This window comes from Triticum urartu, chromosome 5 (genome assembly GCF_003073215.2).
Source record: "Triticum urartu cultivar G1812 chromosome 5, Tu2.1, whole genome shotgun sequence".
Lineage (NCBI taxonomy): Eukaryota > Viridiplantae > Streptophyta > Magnoliopsida > Poales > Poaceae > Triticum > Triticum urartu.
In genome coordinates, this window is record NC_053026.1 from 475,072,570 (window position 1) to 475,096,577 (window position 24,008).

Sequence of the window (24,008 nt, forward strand, 5' to 3'; positions counted from 1 at the left end):
TTTCATAGACTGAGTCGACACAAAAAAAAACAGTCGGAACTGAATGTGCACCTTCAAGCTTGATGTACAACTTCTTGGCGAGCACTCCGTCAGAAAACCTCCAGGGCTATCCCCGGCTGCAGCCATTGTCTCGGTTCCAGTGCTAGAACTGGGACCATTGACCCGAAAGATCCGCCTCTTTAGCGCGCGGCGCTCCTTGGCTCGGGCAATTTTTCTGCGCGGACACTCTCGCTATTCACAGCAGTCTTCGAGACGTCCGTCCTATCTTTACACTCCCCTCACGTCAGCAATTAGAAACGATGATTCCCTGTTGGCTTCATTCAGAGCGGTCTCTCATCACTGGTACTCTTCTTCAGCCAGCTTCTGTTCGGCCAGAGCGGTCCTGTCGTCAGCCTCCTTCTGGGCAGTGCAGACACCAAATTCCTGATCCTTTTTCGCCAAAGCTTCTCCTTAGTTTTTCTGCAAAGAAATGATGATTGATTCAGAAATAGCAGAAGGTGCTCGAGCCTAAAACTGACCAGTCGACAAACTTGTCTTACCAGCGGCGCCGTCTCTGACCGTCTGCAGTTCTGTCCTGGCCAGCTCCAAGTCAAGTTTCAGTTGAATCTGCTGCCTCTCCAAATCAGTGAAGCGAGCTCCAAGATCACAAGATTTCTGAAATCAAAGGGGAGAAATTATTCCACAGCAAAAAACAAGACAAATACTAAGACTATAGTCGACTGCCCGCAGTCCACCATAGTCTCGGGGACTACACCCAGTGGGTGCACTTTGCGTGCCCCCACCGGTTCTGATCCCACTCGACCGGCCCGCCGGAGTCGAGTTCAAAAAAAAGAGAGACAAAGTAGAACTCAGACCACAGTCGACTGCCAGCAGTCGACCGCGGTCTCGGGGACTACACCCAGTGGGTGCACTTTACGTGCCCCCACCGGTTCTGATTCCACTCGACCGGATCGAGCGGAAAAAACAAACTACCAGTTCGGTTTTTACTCGACAAAATACAAAGACTACAGTCGACTGCCAGCAGTCCACCATAGCCTCGGGGACTACACCCAGTGGGTGCGCTCAGCGTGCCCCCACTAGTCCAAAACTTCAATCGACGCACCCAGTGGGCGTACAGATGCAAAGATTTTTGAAAAGAATCTTTAGATAGCCGACTAACCTGAACGTTGCTCTGGAGAGCCGAGCTGGCATCATAGGCGGCTTGGCTAGCGTCCCACACCGTCTTCATCTTCTCCATCATAATGCCCGCCTGGTGTATGGCTTCCCTAGCAGCATTCACTTCGTCCTCTGGGACATGATGGGTCGCAAAAACTGAAGGCGGGTCGACAGGGGCCTGAGCAGCCAACGAAGAAGGCAAGGCACTCGACAGGGGCTCGGCGAAGGTAACAGAACCCTGATTGACGTCACCAGTGTCCTGAACGACTGGTTCCGCCCTCGGCGTCGACTGTGGCGCATCGCTTGCAGGAGCTCGCCTATTCTTCCTCGTCAAAGGCCTCTCGGGCTCTTCATCATCATCATCAGGGAGGTCAATAATGTTGGGAGCTATGCAAAGTTCAATTGCCAAAATCACGTCACCCAATGGTGCACATTGCAGTTGAATCGACTAAACAAAGACAGTATGGCAGAAGTCATACCCAGATTAGAAGTGACCGCATCCTCCATCACCTCATCATCATCCCTGTAAGCTGAGGTCCCAGAAGTGGCAGCACTAACAATTCCAAAGTTCGTCTAGTTAAAACAAGAAAAACAAACAGCGCGGAGCGTCGAGTGAATACAAGGAGAGATACTTACGCGGAGGCGACAGGGATATCGATCTTGATCTTCGGCAGCGCCTTCCGAGTCTTCGGTTCTGCAATTTTGGGTTGCTTGGGCACCTTCTCAGTCGTGGTTGGTGAAGAGATCCGAGGACGCTTCGAAGACTGACCAGCCTGAGCAGTCGCCTTGTCACGGGCACTCGGCCGATCCTGGTCAAGCTTGGATCGTCTCTCTATGTGAGGAGGCGACTCGACTTCTTCCCCATCACTTGAGTCGTCGCTTCCTCCATCCCCTTCACCATCGGAAGTCCACTCGCCGCTTTCGCCACCGCTCGCCTCGCCTTCCAGAGCTTGCTCTTGCGCCCCATTGGGCATCGAATACATTTCAATAATGGCCTGAAAGAAAGCAGGGAGGACAAAGTCAGTCGACGCAATACAGACAGCTGCGCGAGTGAATTCAGATTACAAGCAAAAACTCAGAACCAGACCTGCTCTGGTGCACGTGACTGGTCGAATGGGGGAACTCTCCTGGCTCCTCTGGGATTGTCCTTGTTCCCGGTAATACTCAACAGCCACTTCTCCAGTGTGTCGTCGTCGACCTCCTCCGGGTGGATCCGAGTGGAGTCTTCTAGACCCGAATACATCCACATCAGATGGTCTCGGGCTTGGAGAGGCTGGATGCGCCTCTGAAGGAAGACCTCCAAGAGATCCATACCAGTGACCCCGTCACGAATGAGCTGGACCACTTGGTTGACCAACACCTTCACTTGCGCCTTCTCCTCCGGGAGCACCTTCAAAGGGGAGGGTTTTTCCACTCGGTCCATGGTAAAGGGAGGGAGGCCAGTCGATTGCCCTGGCGTCGACTGGTCTTTACAGTAGAACCAGGTCGACTGCCATCCGCGAACTGAGTCGGGAAGAATCATGGCCGGAAAGGAGCTTTTTCCCCTCGTCTGGATGCCAAGACCCCCACACATCTGGATCACTTGAGTCCTCTCGTCACTCGGATTAGCCTTTTTCACTGTCTGAGAGCGACAAGTGAAAATATGCTTGAAAAGACCCCAGTGAGGTCGACAACCCAAGAAGTTCTCACACAGGGAAATGAACGCGGCAAGATAAACGATTGAGTTGGGGGTAAAATGGTGGACTTGAGCCCCAAAGAAGTTCAGAAACCCTCGGAAGAAAGGATGGGGAGGCAAGGAAAACCCACGGTCTACGTGAGTGGCAAGAAGAACGCGCTCACCCTCCCGGGGTTGCGGCTAGGATTCCTTCCCCGGAAGCCGCGCCGAGTCGTAGGGGATCAGCCCTCCCTCGGCCAGGTCGTCGAGGTCTTCTTGGGAGATCCTCGAGTGGATCCAGTCACCCTCGATCCAACCCTTCGGTAGGCCAGTCCGCGAGGAAGATCCGCCCTGGTTCGTCGCCTTCCCCTTCGACCTCGCCGTCGCCTTCTTTGCCCGCTCCAGAGCCGCTGTCTTCTCCTTCACCATTGTCGCCGACGACACGCGTGTGGTGCGGTGGCGCGGGGGCAAGAGCGAGCGCAGCGGAGAGGCCTGAGGAGGAGAAGAGGTAATGGGGCGCACTGTTCGGGAGACTCCGGTCCAACGCCTTATATGAGGCCGCTTCCGAGTGGCTGACAGGTAGGCCCAGATGGCTCTGTCAAATCCCGTAACGACCGCGCGAGCGATATGTGGTGAAAAAGGTGGCATGGGGATCGAGGCGGCTCCGATCTATCCCATCCGATTACTGCAGCCTCCCCTGTCCCGCGCGCTTCCCAAAATTCGGATCCCACTAAATCCGCGGGCAGCAAACAACTTGTCAGACCAAAGATCTCCTCCGCACCGTCACTCGGAGCCTTACAAGTAAAGAAACTCACTCGACAAAGAATTAAGAATGGATCAAGGCGACTGAAAAGGAAGTTGCTGTCATCACTCAGGTCCGTTGATCCGAAACAAGATATGCTCACGGCATGGAAAACGAGTCGGAGAAGTCCTCAACTCCTTCCCACTCAAACCTCGATCCATTCGGGGGCTAATGATGAAGCTATGTACCTAGGGTAGGGTCACGGACCTGTCCTAACTGCCCTACCCAAGGACACCTCTAGAATAAATCACCTTTCAATCGACTTGGAGGTGTTCCACTCGACAGACTCGAAGACACTCGACCAAGAAGCAATTACTCGACCAAGATCCAACCACTCGACGGCCAGGAGACCTAAAGTCACTCCGCACGCTAACGGTCGGTCATTAAGTAGCTTTTATGGTCATCATAGCACTTTATTACTAGCGTTATCAGTAACGCCCTGCCTTAATGTACATTGAACCCTTCGTAACATGGGCTGGCCGGGGTCCTGGCGCACTCTATATAAGCCACCCCCCTCCTCTGAGACAAGGGTTCGCACCTCTGTAACTCATACCCACATAATCTAGTCAACCGCCTCCGGGCTCCAAGACATAGGGCTATTACTTCCTTCGAGAAGGGCCTGAACTCGTAAACCTTGCGTCCTTACAACTTCTCCATAGCTAAGATCTTGCCTCCCCATACTTAGCCCCTACACTACTGTCAGACTTAGAACCACGACAACCCCTGATCGGGACGTGCCGACAGTGGGTTTTCGCCATCAGCGATGGCGACTACATCTAAACTAAGCATCCACCCCTTCCCTCGGCGGACGTGATCCGCCGAGATGTTAGAGATGTGGCCACAGTGGTTTTGAAGAGAGCAACCCCAGCAAGCAACCTAGAGTCCTGCCTATGTATATACTGGAGCGGTTTCCTTTTCTCTCCATATGAACCTATTTATATTGCGTACGTGCCACTGAAGAAAAAAACTTTATTTATAAATGACGCGACACCTACTACTCATTCTCCTATAAACCTTGCGCTTGGCATCTCCAAACCATTAACCTTGCGATTGGCTCTTCGCCTCTTCGGGAAGTCGAGCAATAATGGTACTGCAGTATATATCGTTCTGCTCTACGAAAAAATACACTTCCGTGATGATACGTGTTTGTCACAGTAGGTCGCGTTTTTTGTCATGCATGTACATCCATGACAAATTTATGACAGAATCAAGATAGTCATACCAGTGCTGTCGTAGAAGTGTTCCATGACATTACCAAAATTATCATCACGGAAGTGTCCACTTCCATGACGATAAATCGCGCGTCACAGAAGTGCTTTCGTCAAGGGTGACCGACACATGGCATCCACCATAACGGAACGCCGTTAAGCTATCAGGTCGGGTTTTGGATCCGATAACCCGTTAACAACCCCGACCAATGGGGATTTTCCACGTGTAAAATCATCATTGGCTGGAGGAAACATGTGTCGGCTCACCGTTGGGACAGATGTCATCCGCTCATTGGACCGAGGGCGCCTATGATACGGCGACACATGGCACGGCCCAACAGAGGCCCATTCCTATGAAAAGGCCGGCCCGTTTGACTTGGTAAAAAGGTGGTGGGCCAGCCCATGGAAAGCCTAATGGCCTATTCGCATATAGCCCATTTACAGCCCGCTAACCCAGGGCCCGTTACGCCCTTTCCGAATTAGGCCCAGTAGCGTCATCTGGGCCGTCCAATATGATTCAGCCTGTTTTAACTTTCAGCCCATGTGTGGCCCATGACTTCTTTCGGCCAATATGAGGACCTTTGTAACTCTTGGCCCATGAACGGCCCGTGGTGAAACTGGCCCGTAATGAACAGTGTATCACTTTATACCCACTAACGGCCCGTTATTCCATTGGTCTATTTCCAGCCCAAGTTATCTTTCAGCCTTCTCAGGGCCCATTGATTCTTGGGCTCATTTGCAGCATTCGGTTACATATGACCCGTTACTGTCATTTTCTGCTTGTGGGCCAAATTCAGCCCGCCGTTACATTCGGCCCATTTACGGACCGTTAATATGTTGGGCCATTTTCATGTAAAAAAACCCATTGGGCTATTTTCATAGAGTTATCAAATATGGCCTATTAACGGCAAGTTATGGTCCACGAATAGTACGGCCCATGATTGGCGAAATGATGATACGCCCCGTAGAAGGCCCATGGATCCTACGGCCCGTATGAGGCCCATGGATAGTATGGCCCGTAGAAGGCCCATGGATCGTACGACCTGTAGACGGCCGATGGACCCTACGGCCGTAGAAGGCCCATGGACCCTACGGCCCGTAGAAGGCCCATGGACCCTAAGGCCCGTATAGAAGGCCGATGGGTCCCACGGCCGGACGAAGGCCCATGGATCATACGGCCCATAGGAGGCCCATGATTATTTTGGCCTAGTTACCAAAAATAGGCTATTGTGGCCACTAGAAAAAAACAGAAAAAGAACTGGAGTGACTACAAGCAAACAACTAAACAAGACAATAAGGAAATAAATAAGCAAGCAATTAACGCTAGCTTATTACCGCTATTACACATATTACATCCACTGGACATCAAAGTTCGCCACCAGTGCAAATATAGGGAACAAAGCAGCACATTACATACACTGGCTGTCAAAATTGGCCACCAGTGCAAATAAACGTGGCAGCAAAACAAGAGCATAACCGAAACAACTTCAGAAGAGCTCAAGAAACGTTATCCTAGGTATCCACCATGCTGGCAATAAGCTTATCAAGATGATTAGCTTTGTCCTGTTTGGCGCTAAAATCCTCCAATGCTTGTTGTTGCACCAGAAAGTATGCATCTGAATGCTCCAGGGACTTCCGCAGTCCTTTCACTTCTTGTTGCAGCACAGCTGATCGATGTCTTTCAGCTTGTAGTTGAGACTCAAGAAACCGAACTGATTCAGACAGTGAGTTTGAATAGCTTATGCAAGCGGTAGTGGCCAGTAACTCGAACGCTAAACCAAGACAGGACTTTGGGGTTGTCTTGCTGTCCTCAAGATAGTCTTCCTTAGCTATTTTATCAGCTTTGTTGGAGACCAACAAGGATGTGTCACTATCCTGAACCTTATCTGCATTAGTTCCTTTACCATTGCTTAATAAGGCACTCTTCCCCAATATTCTGTCAGCATTCTAAAAGAAGAAACAAGCAGACACATAACAAGTTTAGCATGTACTAGTATATGAAACTCATTTTGGTGAACCAGTTCATTAGTAAGGTGGACAGGATTAAACTACCAAGTCTTCTATTGCCAAGTACTAGTACATAATAAAAGCATCAAACAAACATATATCTATGTCCTATGGTCACTGCATTGTCTTGACAAATCATAATAGAGACACCGTTCAAATCATATCAGTTCAAGACGAAGCATCAGCGAAAGAATACAAAGCGTGGGAAACTACATGGCACAACAAGATTTCAGATGGGTACCACGGGTCTACATGTACAACAACATTATTGCCTCTGTTGTGATGTTAGTAATGTGCATGATATGAAAGTCAACTGTATACACAATTGAAATTGAAATCAACAGAGCTATTGATAAGAGCAAACCTGTTAAAGAAACATGCGTGAACATACCTATTGTGCCATTGGAGTTTCGATTGGATCCTTCAATTTAAAAATAAGTTTGTATGAGTAAATACAGTGATACAAGAGCAAAGCAATCATAGTTAAAAAGGCGCGCCTAAGCGAGCGCTTAAGCACGCCTAGGCTCTAGGCGTTGGCAAAACACATTGCGCATAACTACACATAATCTGTGCATAACTGCGCATAAGCATGCGCTTTGGTTAGTAAAACGCAAGGCGGTGGCAAAACGCACAATTAACGCCTCGCGCTTTTTTAAACTATGATAGCAATGGAATCTTAAATTAGAACAGTTGTTCTTCAGGTTTAGGCACTTGTTCTACATGAATAGAGTACAGTAAGATGCAAGAATATAATACTTAAAAATAGAAAATGAGCTCATAGACCTTACGACATTCTTGGTTCGGGACCAGTACAGAACAAGGCGTTCCCAGTCATCGTCCAGTAAATGTGTCTCAGGAGAACGTAAGGGATTTTGATGAGTTTGTTTGCCGGTGAAGTACTTTTTCTTCAGGTAATTCCGATACTGCCACCAAGCATTCTTGAAGATAGCAGAGGTATTAGCACAGGTTACCTCATCCTGAGTTTCCAAATCGGTCCTTCTCTATAAAGAAAAATGGGAAAATTTGCTGTATTATAACCATCATGGAGGTAGGATGTAAGGGACGAAGCAAAGTAATTGCCATGAATAACATTACTTACACATAACTCCTGGACAAACACCTGCAACTGGCATTTTCCTTCATCTTCAGTATAATATTTTCGAGATGAGAAGATACGCACATACGATTTAACAACATCAAATGCGATAGATGCTAAACTACGACTATTTGGTTGTGCTTTCTCCACAGGAATAGGCGTACTAACTGGTGGAGTTGGGGTTCGCCATGATAGTACTGGCCCTTTGGGCACTGGAGCTGCCTTACTAACTGCTCTTGTTTGGGAGCTCTGTGGTGGAGATGGTGCTGTGTCAACAGGAACTGGGTTACTGTCGGCTAGGGTTGGGGTTAGATTGGGTGAAGCTGGTTCTCTGTCCATCGTAGTAGGGGTACAATCTGCGAGAGTTTGGGTTATGTGTGGTAGGGCTGGTTCTTGTGCATGTACAACCGGGGTGCTATCTCCACCAAGAGGTAGCACTGTTTTATTTGAAGACCATGTTTTTAGTCCGCTAGATACTGGCATCACCTGCTCCAATTCAAATGGCTAATAAGCAGGAAACATAGTTGAATGTACAGACATTGTATGAGAGACAGATGCAATAGATAGTGTGGAAAAAAAGAGGGCATGAAATAGTTGACATGTATATTGTTTAACTAAAACGGATAGCATGACATAATTTCAGATATATGATGTCTATCTAAACTGGATAGCATAGCATAACATAATTCAAAGATATGATGAATAACTAAACAGGATTGCATGACATAATTCACCTACATGTTATCTAAGTAATCAGGATCACATCATTTAATTCACATATGTGATTTATATGCTAAACAGAGGGCACTACTAGGAAAAGGCCTACTAATGGCGCACCAGTTTTGCGTACTAATGGCGCACTACTGGTACGCCATTAGTATCACGCAACTAGTATTTGTTTACTAATGGCGCACCGCTGGTGCGCCACTAGTAATAAATTTTTTTCAAATTTTTTTTAAAATTTTTTTTTCAAAATTTTTCAATTTTTTTTTTAAATTCAATTTTTTTATTTTTTTTCTTAATCTAAGGTCACTATGGCTTAATCTCGAGTCAATATGCTTAATCTTAGGTCAAATCGCACTCTGTGGTCAAACTTTCCGGAAGGTCACCCATCCTCACACTACTCCAGCCCAAGCACGCTTAACTTCATAGTTCTATCCAACCCCAACACCACCTCACTTCACAGGCACTTGTTGATATATCTATCATATCAATCCTATTAAACCTTGCTGATGTCTAGGACTTTGTTCATGTTCATGAGTATGATGAAATTTTGAAAAAATATTTCAAACTTCCCGGTCATATTACGTATCATATTTTGAAAAAAAAATCAATTTTTTTTCGAAACCAATTTTTTTCTGTTACTAGTGGCGCACCTAGCATACGGTGCGCCACTAGTAAGTTTGAAATTTTTTGAATTTTTTTCCCTCCGGATCTTAAAAGCCCCGTAACTTTTTTTTTGTTTGGTTTTTGGGGATTTTGAAAATGTTTAACGGGGTTACCCCGTTAAATTTGGATCTAACTTTTCGAGTAGATGATTTTTCATATAAAAAAACTTTTTAATCCGAGTTCGTATGCAAAAGTTATGCCCATTTTACAAATTCCGGAGAGATTTTGCAAATAAAGTCGAAATTCATATTTGTAAATTTTCCCAACAACTAGACCACATATCACATAGGAAACTTATTTTCTTTTATCTTTTTGACATTTCCATCATTTTCTTTTATTTTTTAAACTGAAAAGGCGGTCCAGGGGGGGAGGGGTGTGCATTCGGAACGTTTTGGGCCAAGTTAGTAATGGCACACCATGGGGGTGGTGCGCCATTACTAGTTAAACTAGTAATGGCGCACCGTGGGTGTGGTGCGCCATTACTAGTTTTGAAAAAACAATAAAACAAATTTTGATTTTTTTTTAAAAAAACTTAGTAATGGCGCACCAGTGGACAGTGCGCCATTACTAGTTTTGAAAAACAAATAAAAAAATTTGGAATTTTTTTGAAAATAATTCACTAGTGGCGCACCGTGGAACTAGTAATGGCGCACCACTCCCACGGTGCGCCATTACTAGTTTTGAAAAAAAATGAAAAAAAATTGTTACTAATGGCGCACCGTGGATGTGGTGCGCCATTAGTATTTGGACACTAATGGCGCACCACATGTCTGGTGCGCCATTAGTGTCATTTCCATCTATAGCCCTTTTCCTAGTAGTGGGGCATTCGATATGATGTCTGAACTAAGAACATGGTGTTGAATATTGTGTATATGGTGTCTAAACTATGCAATGCAGGACACCGTATGCATGATATGAGCGGTATAACCGTGCCAAGTTAGAGCATACATCTCAGTGGGGGAAAAGGACTGGTCATTTGTCTCTGAATCCATCTCTGAGGAGTTATCGGGACCCAACAAGAGATCTGCTTCGACAGGTAGCACTGTCTGCTCTGAAGGGCTTGTTTTCACTCCAGATTTTTCCATCTCCCACCCAAATGGCTGATTCACAGGAAGAGTAGTTTAATGTACAAACATTGTCGACAAATGGAAATGTAATGAAGAAAAGGATGGGCAAGATATCATTCAAATATACGATGCCTGGTTAAACAGGATGGCATTGCACATTTCACATGTATTATGACTGGCTAAAAGACATGAGACTGCATAATTCCCATATATGATATAGAAACTAAATAGGTGGCATTACAGAACATGTCTAAACTAAGCAGATGACATATATGATGTCAAAAGTAGGCACTGCAAGGCAACATATGCATGATATGACTAACATCATCATGCCAAGGTAGAGCAAACACCTTGGGGGGTAAATAGGAGTGGTCAGCGGCGTCTGAATCCGCCTCAGAACAGATATCTTCCTCTGGATTACAATCTGGAGAGGGGTGGGGAGGGTTTGCCATTGAACCCACCATGGAGCGATGCCTCCATGACATTGTATTGCCGCGCAAAACTCCACTACCACCCCCTCCAACACTCTAGCTCTGTCTCTCTCCCAACCTTATTCCTCTCCTGCACATATGCATGGATGCCGATCGATCTCCCATAATACAGGAGGCAGATCGATCTCCTTAATACATGAGGTAGGCCTCTCTCCTCCTCCACACATATACCAGCCATTGTACCTCTATAGTTAATTGGGCCTCCCTCTTCCCCCACCACACACCGATAGTCGAGCGCTGCAGGTAGGTATCCATGCCACAGAGACAAACTACACATGTCCCATCTCACGTTCCAATAGGCCAGCCACTCTATATCTTTGACGTGGGCAAACACAAATTTGATGGCACTCTTTATCGATCGCGCATGTGCCCACACACACACACACATCATCCCTCTCTTCGATTCTATGGACACCTCAAGATGCATTTGTATGAGTAGTTTATCTTGTGAGAGAAAAGGTTGAACGAGGGAAGGCCTTATTTGCGAACGTGGAGAGATGTGTGGGTATATTTTTGCAAAATTGCCATAATTTCTTTCCTATCCGTTAGATATAAATCCGACGGCCTATATTGCAGGATGGCATGCACACCATCATCACCAACTCTGTTTTCTACTCCCTCCGTCCGAAAATACTTGTCATCAAAATGGATAAAAAGAGATGTATCTAACACTAAAATACATCTAGATACATTTCCTTTTATCCATTTTGATGACAAGTATTTTCGGAAGGAGGGAGTATTTGTCCTTTTAGAGATTTCAACAAGTGACTATGGCCGGACCTTACCAACATACTCAAAAAAGTAGTCCATAATTTTGATGTTACCCTCTTTTCTTGGCGGTGCAGTGCCATCTGGATACCTCATAAATAAATAAAGTACTACATGATAATAATATATGATACATGGCGCAGGAGTACTAAGTATTATTAATACAGTTTTGCTAGAACTCATCTAGATGAGATATAATTTGGTCTCATTCATATTTTATAGCCATTGGATGTGATGCTATATAAGATGCGTGTGTGCCGATGTGGGTTGTATTTGTTCTTGTGCAACGAACTGACCACTGCATGTCATGTTTGATAGTCTCAAGTCATTAAAAGCATACAAGCCCCACATCTCTTCTTGCTTGATTACTCTATTTATGTCAAAAAATAAGAAACAACGTGAGAGTTAATGCACCACGCCTATGTGTTTACTATTTGGCTTTCGTAAGATGACTTAATACTCACCTAGACGGAGGGAGTATTCCATTTGACAGCGGGCGGCGCAGTTCCCGATATGGCTTTAATGCAGATGAGGGAGGGAGTAGCGGTTCCCGATATGTTGAATGGCCAATGCATCCACCTTCAATTAATGCATGAGGGAAGTAATGGGAGGAGGTCCGGGAAAAGAGGCTGCACGATGTGAATGCAACGCAGTTTGCCCTCATTGCCATCATATAAAGGCGCCCCTCCATTCCAATGCATCTACCACATCGTACACACCTAAGCATTTGCCTAAGCACCTACACTAAGCGCAAAAGAGCTCACTCCAGACCCATGGCGGCGATGCTCGTGAGCGGCAAGCGGCTGCGCCAGATGGTCCACGACGCCAGCCTGCGGCATGGCGCCGAGGATCGTCTCTAGACGGTGTTGGAGATCGGCTGGTGGATGGCCGCCTTCGACGCCAACTATAACTCTCAGCTGGACCAGATGATCGTTGCCACGAGCAACAAGTTCACCGTCCTCAAGAAGCTCGCGGACGACATGGCCGTATTCCTCCAGCCCGTGCGTCCGGGCTCCTTGTTGCCTGCCACCCTAATCGTCCTCCATGGCCGGAACCTCTTTCAAGCACTGGTGGCCCTGCGACTGCCCGCCGACGCCAGAAAGAATGTCCACCTGGAGGTCGCGCTCGCCGCGAGGCGCCTCACCCTGCAAGAATTCGTCGACCTACACATCCACATGTATGAGGAAATCGTGTACATAGGTATCTACAAGGCCAGTGAGGACGCTACGACGTTGGCCTTCCTCAACCGGCTGGAAGCCTTGGATGCCTTTGCTGAGAAGCACCTCGACCTCACCACAAAAGCCGCCACTCCTTAGCCACTGGTCGGTGGCCCGGCGCACTAAGTTGAGGAGGAGGAGGTCGTACGTTCGTGGATCCATCTTTCTTCTTGCCTTCTGTAACCACCACTTCGATCGCATCATCGTGGCCTTATGCTCGTTCCAGTCAATACCGACATGTGTGATCCCTTTGCTTAATTATATACATCACTGTAACTAGTACTCCATCCGTTAAATTTTAAGTTGTGCTTACCTTTTCCTTCAACCTCATGTAACGCGCGGGCATCTTGCTAGAAACACTAGAATATGTCTATGTAATCCGTATGTGATAGTCCATTTGAAATGTCAAAAAAGACAAATATTTAGGTACGGAGGGAGTAATATATTAGGAGTATATCAAAACAATAGTGATTTCTTTAAAGTTTGTGAACTACTACTATTCTACTACTTTGGATCCGTCGCAACGCACGGGCACATTGCTGGTAAAAGGAAAAGGCCTGCCGCGTTCGCGTCGCACCCCCACACGCCCGGGAATCGGGAGTACAACATGGCCCGTCCGACACGACACATTTCTTAGGGAAGGCGTGTTGCATAGCATTTTCACATTCATGTGGGACCGCCGTTGAGCAAACCAACACCCCGCCCGCCGCTGGGTTGGAAAACAGAAACGAGGGGAATATCTAGCTGTAGCACGGAAGCCAAGAAATTTGGTGTCAGACGGGGCTCGTTGATAGAGTAGGAGCATTCTGTACTAGTACTACTCCTACTAGTACCAAGTTTGTACTCCTAATACTATATTACTAGTACTACCACTATACAACTAGTAGGTACGTGCACGACACAACATCGTAGGAAGAAAAAACGAGAAGATCTTGTTTTGGGTGATTTATCTTTTTTTTATCAATGTAGTATGAATAATATGATGTGGGGGGCACCCATGAAGCTTATGTGGCTTGGTTTCATGGCTACGGAAGGTTAGAGAAAAATAAATAGATAATGTGTTTAGAGTGCACTCCACTAAATAGATATATGTACTTTGGATCCATTGCAACGGACCGGCACATCTATATCTATACCCCCTATATAGTGTGTGAAAAACTTTGAAAGTTGGTCGTTAGATGAAGCCAATCCGATGGTACAAAGATGGCAAATCCGAGCACTACTGGCCGTTGGATATCATCCACCAGATTCTGCCACATGTATAATCTAGAAGACTCCATGGTTGAACTAATTCATGACTAAGGGCCTCTTTGATTCATAGGATTACAAAAACACAGGAATAGGAAAAAAGTAGGATTGGAATGGCATGTTCAATGGATCCCTATAGGATTTGAGTTTATTTGATTATGTCACATAAAAATAAAGGATTTCTTTCAAGAGGTTGGAGTGCATGTTAGAATTCCTGTGAAACGTAGTACAAATGAATCCTTAGGAAAATATTCTACATGATTCAATCCTACGAATCAAAAGACCAACGTAGGAAAAATTCCTAAGGTTTCTAATCCTTCAAAGATCCTATGAAAATCCTTTGAATCAAACAGACCCTAACTTAACTAAGCTTAGGCAAAGTTATCAGTTCTTCAAAACGAGAGAAACAAGTTGGCAAGCCTAAGGGAATCTTGCCACATTTTTGGTGTGTTGTCATGTGGGGCCTTAGTGAGGCTTGCCTAAGGTGTGGCTTGAACTAAACACTCACCTAAGTTAATCAAACTTGCCTAACCTTACATTCCACCAGATTTTGCCACATGTTAGAATCCAGAAAGCTCCACATGCAGAAGCATAATGCACAAACCACCAGAATCTCATGCGTGCAATGCACGTGTACCTTACTAGTACTAGTAGTTGGTAGTAGTAAGAAACAAATTCCAGTTTTGGCACGAGCTCGTATTGCGGGAGCACCACAAGGCCTGCCGCAGGAATTACATTTCCCTGTCAGGGCCCACGGGACCGAACTTCAGTGGCTTAGTGCCCGACCTATGAGTCAATGATATGCGGACCTTAAATGCGGCTGGCCCACATGTCATTCTCATGGTGGTGGCGTGGTTCGCGACTCACTCGTTCGAGATGAACCGGCCGGTGGTGGCGTGGCCATGGCGAGCGTGCCACAACTGGGCGTCGGGACGTTACGAGGCATAGATGGCCACATCGGTGGGTACTAGCAGCGTCGTGGGAATCGCGGGTGGCAGTGGTAGAAACTTGATGGTCGCTGCATTTTAGGTGGCCCACATGTCATGCACACAAGCTGTCATGTCTACGGACACATGCACTGCATACCGATCACTGGAAGGAGTAGCAGAGAAAGCTATATATGTGGATAAATAGTTCCTTATAGTCAAGCGGACCCACACTACTACTCTGTTCCAAAGACATGCACACCATCGAAATAGTCCATCTATATCAATATACACCGAGAGAGAATAATTTTTTTTACAAGAGAGGAAATAGTTCATCCATCCATAATGCCCTCCTGCTGGTGCAGCCTCTTCTTCTTCTTCTTCTTCTTCTTCTCATTCTCTGTGGGAGACGGCTTCGCAACAAGCTCTTTGGACCTTGCAGCTATCTCGAAACTCACACGGGCATCGATGGTAGAATATTTTATCCGCTCGTACGTCAAGGGATAATTCTTCCATCCAAACGACCTTAATGCCACCGTCTCGTCATGCTTCTGAAGATTTATACCGAGCACAAAATTTGCTACATCGAATAGGGATGGTGTCTGTTTATCACAATCTTCTACAGGAATTTTGATTCTGGTTTGTAGGTCAGCGATGCTTTTCAAATCAAGGTTCTACGGCTTCAGCTTCTGTTTGTCCCCTTCGATGGCTGCCCCACAGAAGTATACGTCCTCCCAAGACAAGAAATCGTGAAGCTCACATGGTATGGAGGGCGAGTGTATGATGTGGTACACCAAAACATCATCTTCATGGCACAGCTGAAGGATGGCTGTGCACTGGATCTTCCCAGGGGCACGCTCCATGTACTCTGCATCAAGACCGATGACCCTCATCTCTACCTTTTCGAGGGAGTTGGATACGTTGTTGATCCACTGCCGAAGAACCCTTGGGTGGACAGTGACGGTGGCAACTATGCGCATCGAGCCTTCGACGAGGACATGTTGGACGCTAAAAACCTGCATCTCGATCTCATCCGCCATTTGGAACCACTGGAATGGAGGGCTATGGTTTGGAGAATTAGGATTAGATGGCTAGTCTAACTGAAGTAGTAGATGATTATTTAAAGAGGTTAAAATAATGTGAACGCAGTGGGGTTTGGATGCAAATGAAGACGAAGGGGAGGTGAAGAAGCCGAGGAGAATCGGTTCCTGATGGAGAAGTAAATGGGAGAAGTGGCGTGCAGGCAGTTGATTAGGCGGCTAGGTAGACTAAACGAAAAGGCTATGCGGGTAGACTGATGAGTAGTACCTGTTCGTGTACGTGCCCATCCTTCCTGATAGGTGGGACCTATGCATGCAAACAGATAAAAAAATGCCCTGGATACAGAACATGGATAATACTGTATATTTAGTGTAGAATCTTTTTAGTACTTTGAATTTTGGCCACTATTTCTGCTGTTTAGTAACTTTTCTGAATTTTGGCCAATACTACGGTAAGTTCAACTGAGTAACTATAGTAACTTCAAGTGAGTAACTCCATTTTTGATTTTTTTACATAAAACTAACCATGATATTTGTTCCTCTGTTCTGGTCATAATTATAATCTGATTGCTGAACCCTTAATCATTCTCATAATGTTTACATGATGCACAATTATACTGCCGTCAAAACTACTCCATACACACACTATCGAAACTCACAAAATGGTGGTGGAGGTGGGAATAAATGTTCAGTATTGGTGCATTTTTTGTGCTTACAAAATTCAGATTGAATTTCACTACCAAAAGAAAAGAAGTGGAGATTAAATGTTGCTTTCCACTTACTTCACCTGTGTGTAACTCTTTTGGTGCATTTTTTGCAGAACCTATGTGTAGCTGCAACATACAGGCCAGTTCATCAACTGCTCGAAGAAGAAAAGAGTGTGGCATTTCCTTGCCTTTAGCATACAGGCCAGTTCACTTAATGTCCTCTGGTGCTATATTTCTGAGAACATCCAAGTTTTTACTTATCACTTTGCTAGCATTCACAAGTCTATTGAAGCGTGCATGTCTCTGTGAATCTTGCTGTCTACTCCAAGTAGATGGTGTGTAGCCTGGCAAAGGATATTAGTAATTGGTGCATTCTAAGTTTAAAACCACTCTAGATTTACAAGTGTTTACTGAAGATGACAAGTGTTTATTCAGTCCTAAATTTGAAGTAACTAGTTGACGAACAATATTCATCTTTTTCTGTATATGAAGAATAATAAACCTAGCTAATTCAAATAATTCCAATTTTAGGGACATGTTTTTATCAACTCTTAGTTAAGGGTTGTGGCAGTTTTCAGTTTTCAGTTTTGTGCTGCTTGAATTGATTCTACAGGAATATTTAGGGAAGAGTCATGGCTATGCTTAGCTCTCTGTAAAATGAATGACTGAAATTGAACAATTGGAAACTTTAGGTATGTTTGCAATTGGACAAATGGTGTATAAATCCAAATAAAGCAAAAATATTCAAATGATTCAAATAAATCCAAATGAATCCAAATAAACATGGTTGATCTTCATTTTGTATAAACCTGGTTGAGTATTACAGAGTAATTGACAACAAATTGACCTGGTTGGAATTCTTACAGCAACAATAATAGTTAACTGAACTTCTTTTGCGTGCATTTATCACTCCAGAAAACTTTCAATAACAAGTGAGCAGCCTCTGCATTTTTTGAGTGAACTTTTGAGTGCATTTATCACTTGTTGGAGTATGCTACAGCTTCTGCAAATCACAAACTCCTTTAGTTTACATCTCAGTTTTAGCAAACACTACAGTTTTAGTAAAGGAGTCATAACTGAATTATAGGCACTGTAGTTTCTCTACAGTAGCAAGAAAAACTTCCAAAAATTAGCAGATCTCCAAGAATGCCAAGAGTATTACTCAATGAATTTGATGGCATCAAACTAAATTTTCACTATAATCTGTTCATCATTTAGCAGTAGTGTACAACCTTTGTCCTGGATTATTTCTCTAGCTTTGTATCCCCTGACTGAATTTTCTCCGCCTGTACTGAGAACAACAAATTCAGACTCACATCAACAAATTGAACATCAGCAGTAGCAGAGGCGGGCGGGGCAGAATCACCAGCACAGGCGGGAGTGGCAGCAGAGGCGAGGCAGGGGAAAAGGCAAAAGCAGCATCAGAGGTCCACGGCGTCGCGTCGTCCACCAATAGCAGCATGAGAGGCGGGAGTGGCCGGAATTGTCCACGGCGCTGGCGGCCAAAGCGGACGAAATCGGAGGCGCGGGTGGGCGAACATGGGCGGCGACCTCCAACGGGGCCGGCGGCGTAGCTTGAGGAGGGCGTTGGCGCAGGTCGCCTTCACGGCGGGTGGTGCAGGTGGTAAGCCGCGGCACAGGTGCAAGCGGGCGGCGGTGCTGTTGTTCGTCACTGGCTGGGCCACGGTTTTGGTGTTGGTCACGACGCAGATCCAGGCGGGCAGCGGCGCAGGTGGGTAGCCGGCGATGGCTGCAAGGCGCGGGCGACGGGGGAGGAGGAAGGAAGGAGATGGACTTCTTTGTGACATGTTTAAAACTCTGTGGGGTTTTTTTGCAAAAAAACAAATACACTGCCCTGTGGACAACTTTTCCCAGACGGAGGGAGTACTAGTTAAGTCCGAGCTATGGGGGTGAAGCACTGATATGCCAGAACATTTGATTTTGACCTGCTCTAATTTTGTACCTGAACTTTTTTTAGAAAGGGCTATACGTCAACTTAATGTGCTAGTAGAACTTATTGTCTTGTCTGTCTGTTTTCTTTGCACAACATTCAAGATATTTCCCCGTCATTGATAAATACGATGAACCGTTATGTACAACTTCGTTGGTTTCAACATAGCCCTTCCCGTAGCGATCCACTGCTTCCATCCTGATTGTGCCGCCTGTGTGAAATTTTTGTATGCAAGTTCGGTGTGCTATAATGTTCTATATGATTGTGTCAACTATATAAGTTTTTACTGAGCATCAGCAATGCATATGGCTGAAAGATGTATTTACGAGCATCGATCGATGGGTCTCTCTCTCTCTCTCACACACACACGCACACACATGCGCAGACGCACAAGTGGGACCCGTTGAATTATTTTATTGGCTTGTGATAGCTTTTAGTTAGGTTCCACTATAATCTAACTTTTTTCTTAAGTTATTAGTTGAGCTCAGTGACTTCAAAAAGTTGTACAGAAGCCTTGTATGGGCCTTTCTGGCATCGCTGAATGTGGGCTGAGTAACCATGTTAGGTTATACTGTACTACACAAGCCTTTTTTTCAACATCAGCAATGCAACTGGGCCGACAGTTGTACAGAATATCCGGGTCAACTTGTTATTCTCCACCCCGCTGGGCTGCAAACTTTCCTAGGAGGTATGCATTAGGCTTAACAAGAAAATGGACTTTAAGAAATAATAAATGGGATGTAATTATAATAACTGGACAGTTAGTATGCACCAAACACGTAATTAGTTTGAAAAATATATTATTTTTGGAATTTGAAAATTTTAATTTCATTACATGTTGCGCGCGCAATATTTCATTGGATTTTAACGTAATACAACTTTATTTTGAAATTATATTTGACCTGACTAGAAATTTTGGATAAAATATTTCGGATCCCATCAAAATGTGGGAATTTTTTGAATTCTGTTTTGAGCGGTTGTTTGAAATTATTAGTCGTTGTCCTAGCTAGAAGTTGGGCTTTACTTTTAACAAACTGTAAATGGGTTGTAGTAAATTCCATTAGAATTAACAAATGGGCTGTACATTCTTACAAATCGCAAATGGGCTATATGTTCTCTGCCAAATCCGAGCTGTGGGCCTACTAAGTTGACGCGTACAAAGGGCTTTGTCAACTTAGTCAATATAAACGATTCTAGCTGCAGTGATCGTACAATGTCCATCCAATGGCCATAGTGCTTCTTCAACCTCTGGTCTTCTTGCTCCAGCTGCCCAAAGTAGCGACGGTCATGTCGCGTGCTCCTGCCTCCCATGGCCGGCTGTGATGCCGCGGAGGCCTTGCCGCCCCATACTATTCCCACCGCTGGCCAGGCCATCCCTCTACTCACACACACCCCATGTTATTCTGCGGCGACGGCAGCCTCACACCGCAGCCGAACCAGTGAACACTCGTACTCCTCTCCGCGCGGGCTTCCACTGCTGCGTCTTCCCCGGCTCTGCGTCATCCCCTTCCTAGGCCTCACCGTCATCCAGAGCACCGCCCTGGTGCTCTCGCGCGGCGTGGTCAACATGGTCAATGACCGACTTCCATCGGAAGAGTACTGTACGTGGAGAGGCTGACAGCTGGGTCCAGGCAGCCGCAAGGAAGTGCCTCCTTATTACGCGCAAAATAATTATTCCTCCACCTAACAACAGGGGCCCACCGGACGGGCCACCTTATTTCGTGAAAAAAACATTTTCCCCCTGACAGTAGGGACCCATCGGACGGGCCAGCGTATTTCGCAAAAAAACGTTCCCCCCGCTGTCAGCTCGGACCCACCGAAAGTGCCTCCTTATTACGCACAAAAAATGAATACTCCCCCTACTAGCTGGGACCCACCATGGTGGGAGGCTGACTTGTGGGCCTACTAAGTTGACTAGGACGGGGGCCATTGTCAACTTTAGTCAATATGAACGATTCTAGCTCCAGTGACCGTACGATGTCCATCCAACAGCCGTAGTGCTTCTTCAACCTCTGGTCTTCTTGCTCCAGCCGCCCAAAGTAGCACCGGTCGTGCCGCATGCTCCTGCCTCCCGTGGCCAGCTATGCTGCCGCAGAGGCCTCACCGCCCCCTACTATTCCCACCGCTGGCCAGGCCTTGCGGCGATGGCAGCCTCACACTGCAGCCGAACCAGTGAACCCTCGTACTCCTCTCCGCGCGGGCTTCCACTGCCGCGTCTTCCCCAGATCCCCATCACCCCCTTCCTAGGCCTCGCCGTCGTCCACCGCCCTGGTGCTCTCGGCGCGGCGTGGTCAAGGAACGACTTCCATCTGACATGGACTGTACGTGGAGAGGCTGACAGCTGGGTCCACGGCCGTAGCAAGGAGGTGCCTCCTTATTACGCGGAAAATAATGATTCCTCCACCTGACAGCTGGGACCCACCGGACGGGCCATTGTATTTCACGAAAAAAACGTTTCCCCCTGACTGCTGGGACCCACCAGCTACATCTTCGCACGCAAGGAAGTGCGTCCGGGCAAAAAAAACAATTCGCCCCCCCTGACTGCTGGGACCCACCAGCTACATCTCCGCAGGCAAGGAAGTGCCTGACAGTCAGGACCCACTTGGTCGAAGCGTACGTAGCGTTGTCATTCTGGTCGCGAACGTGTACATACATATATACTGGTGGATGTAGAGGTGCACACGTGTCATAGTAGAGGCGCGTACGTGTCGTAGTAGAGGCGCGCACGCGCACGTAGCATGTACACGTACGTACAGCGGCCAGGGTGCAATAAAGAAAATACGGCCACGTATGTGTACATACGGGCGGGGTCTCGAACGCGTACTCGCGCATACGTACGGACAGGGCTCGTGTACATGGCTGGGTCAGAACGGAGAAACAACGTCGCTGTCGTGTTCATGGGGAGGCAACGAAATGCGTCGTGTTCATGGGGAGGCAACGGAATGCGTCGTGTTCATCGGGAGGCAACGGAATGCGTGGGAGCCAACCGGCTGGGTCGGAACGGAATGCGTGGTCGTGTTCATCGGGAGGGCTTGGACGGAACAGGCGATGCAAACGAGGCCTGGCATACCACACAACGGAGGAAACGGACCTCCTACGTTCGGAACGGGGTCCTATTGATCGGGAGGGGTCTGGCGTACCGCAAAACAGAGGAAACGGACCTCCTACGGTCAAAACGGGGGTCCTGTTGATCGGGAGGGGTGTGGCGTACCGCAAAACGGACGAAAAAGACTTGTGTTGGAGCGCTACGGTCGAAACGGGTGTCCTGTTCATCGGGAGGGGTGTGGCGTACCGCAAAACGGGACTCCGCGGGATACTGTTCATCTCCACCATCGACCTCCTCCAGCCTCCACGGGCTACCGTCGACCTCCTCCAGCCTTCACGGGCTCCTGTTCATCCAACCTCCACTGCACGCTACTCCACCGGCTACTGTTCAACCACCCCTCCACGGGCACCCCTCCACCGTCTATTGTTCATCCAGCCCTCCACACCACGGGGTCCTGTTCAACCACCCCTCCATGGGCACCCCTCCACCGTCTACTATTCATCCAGCCCTCCACCACACCACGGGGTCCTGTTCGTCCAGAGGCAACGCCACCGCTCACTGTTCATCCAAACCCCCTGCAACGCTCACTATTCATCCCAGAGGCAGCATCGATCGGCTTCAGTTAGCAGCAGTAGTGAAGGAATCGCTCGATCGGGTTCAGTTAACATCCATCGATTGATCGCTCGGGTTCAGTAATGCGTAGCCTGCAGTGCAATCGCTCGGGTTCAGTTAGAGCCCAACGCCTCGCTTGGGTTCAGTTAGAGCCAATGCCTCGCACACACGCGCGTACGTGTACGAGAGAAACGCGCATCGCTCGGCCCCCGACCTCCCACCGTAACCGGGAACTCCCCGAAATTTTCCTCCCCCTCGCTTCTACCATGGTTTTTTTCCGTCATGGACGGCCCAAAGAATGTCATGCAGCTGCGTCTCCGGCCCGCCCAGGACGAAAAGCCCATTTTTTGTCATGATTTTTTGTCATAGAAGTAGGAGCCCACCACATCTAAGATGATACCGGGTTTTGTCACAATTATCATCAAAGAAGTGTCATATGTATGACAAAATTTTTTCGTTCGGCCCAAAATGTCACGGATGTGTCTTTTTTTGTAGTGCTGGCTATATGAGACCGAATAAATTGCTGCACGTCCACCATGTGGCGAGGGTCAAGGGGCGAGGGAGAGTGCGTACTATTACGTCTGTTTCAATATGGACTACATACGGAGCAAAATGAGTGAATCTACACTCTAAAATACGTCTATATACATCAGTGTTTGGAGTATGTACTAGTAGTTCATATTGAAATCTACTAAAGGACATATATTCCAAACAATATGATAATCTCTCTAACCAAGGTAGGGACAAGGAGTAAACAGAGGGAGTACTAGTAAAATTTCTCCTGGTTCTGCGAGCCACCGCGCACATGGGCGAGGAAGCGGGCGTAAGGGCATCTTCAACAGTTTGTATGTTAGCTTGTCGGTAATGTATGCCATGTCATTAACCAACACCTTAACATACAACAACTCCAATAGGTTGTGTCTAGATTTCCCAATAGGATGTGATATAATAAATAAGGTGCTCTCTCATTTTACATTGGAGCTTGTGCAAGGGGTGTTGGTTCATGTACATACAACCTTCCTCTCTTTCCTCATTTATTGTATGACACATCATCAAAAATCCTATGTGGAAAAGTCTACCAACAACTATCTTACAATCATTGGAGATGCCCTAAGGCGTAGTAAGCAAGCTTCACCTCATCCTGCGAGCCACCGCGCCCGTGGGCGGGGGAGACGGCGTACTAAGCAAGCTTCTCCTCGTTCTGCGAGTTGACGGGACACATCAAAAGTACTCCAGTGTATAGAGCCCTGCCTCTAAGGTAGGCCCCACATGGTTTGCCTCTTTTTTAACATAACGAAATTTGTTTGTTCACCCGTGGTAGATGATCCTCCCTCCATCTAGTGGACAACCAGTACACGTGTCAAGTTACCACGTGGGATGCCTTTTCGTATAGAAATGAGCTCCACCGTGTACCCGCGCGGGTGTGGTTGGGAAAGAGACGGGAGTACGTGCGCCATGCGTGCACCTCTTCTCTTCGTGCACGTCTCCACCTACGTGGGTGTGTGTGAGAGATACAAACCTAGACAAATGGCCTGTGCGTTCGTGAGTGTTTTTTGTTTTGAGGGGGGAGGTTGATTTCGTGAATGTATTTGTGGGAATATGTGTCGATGACATCTCAAACAAA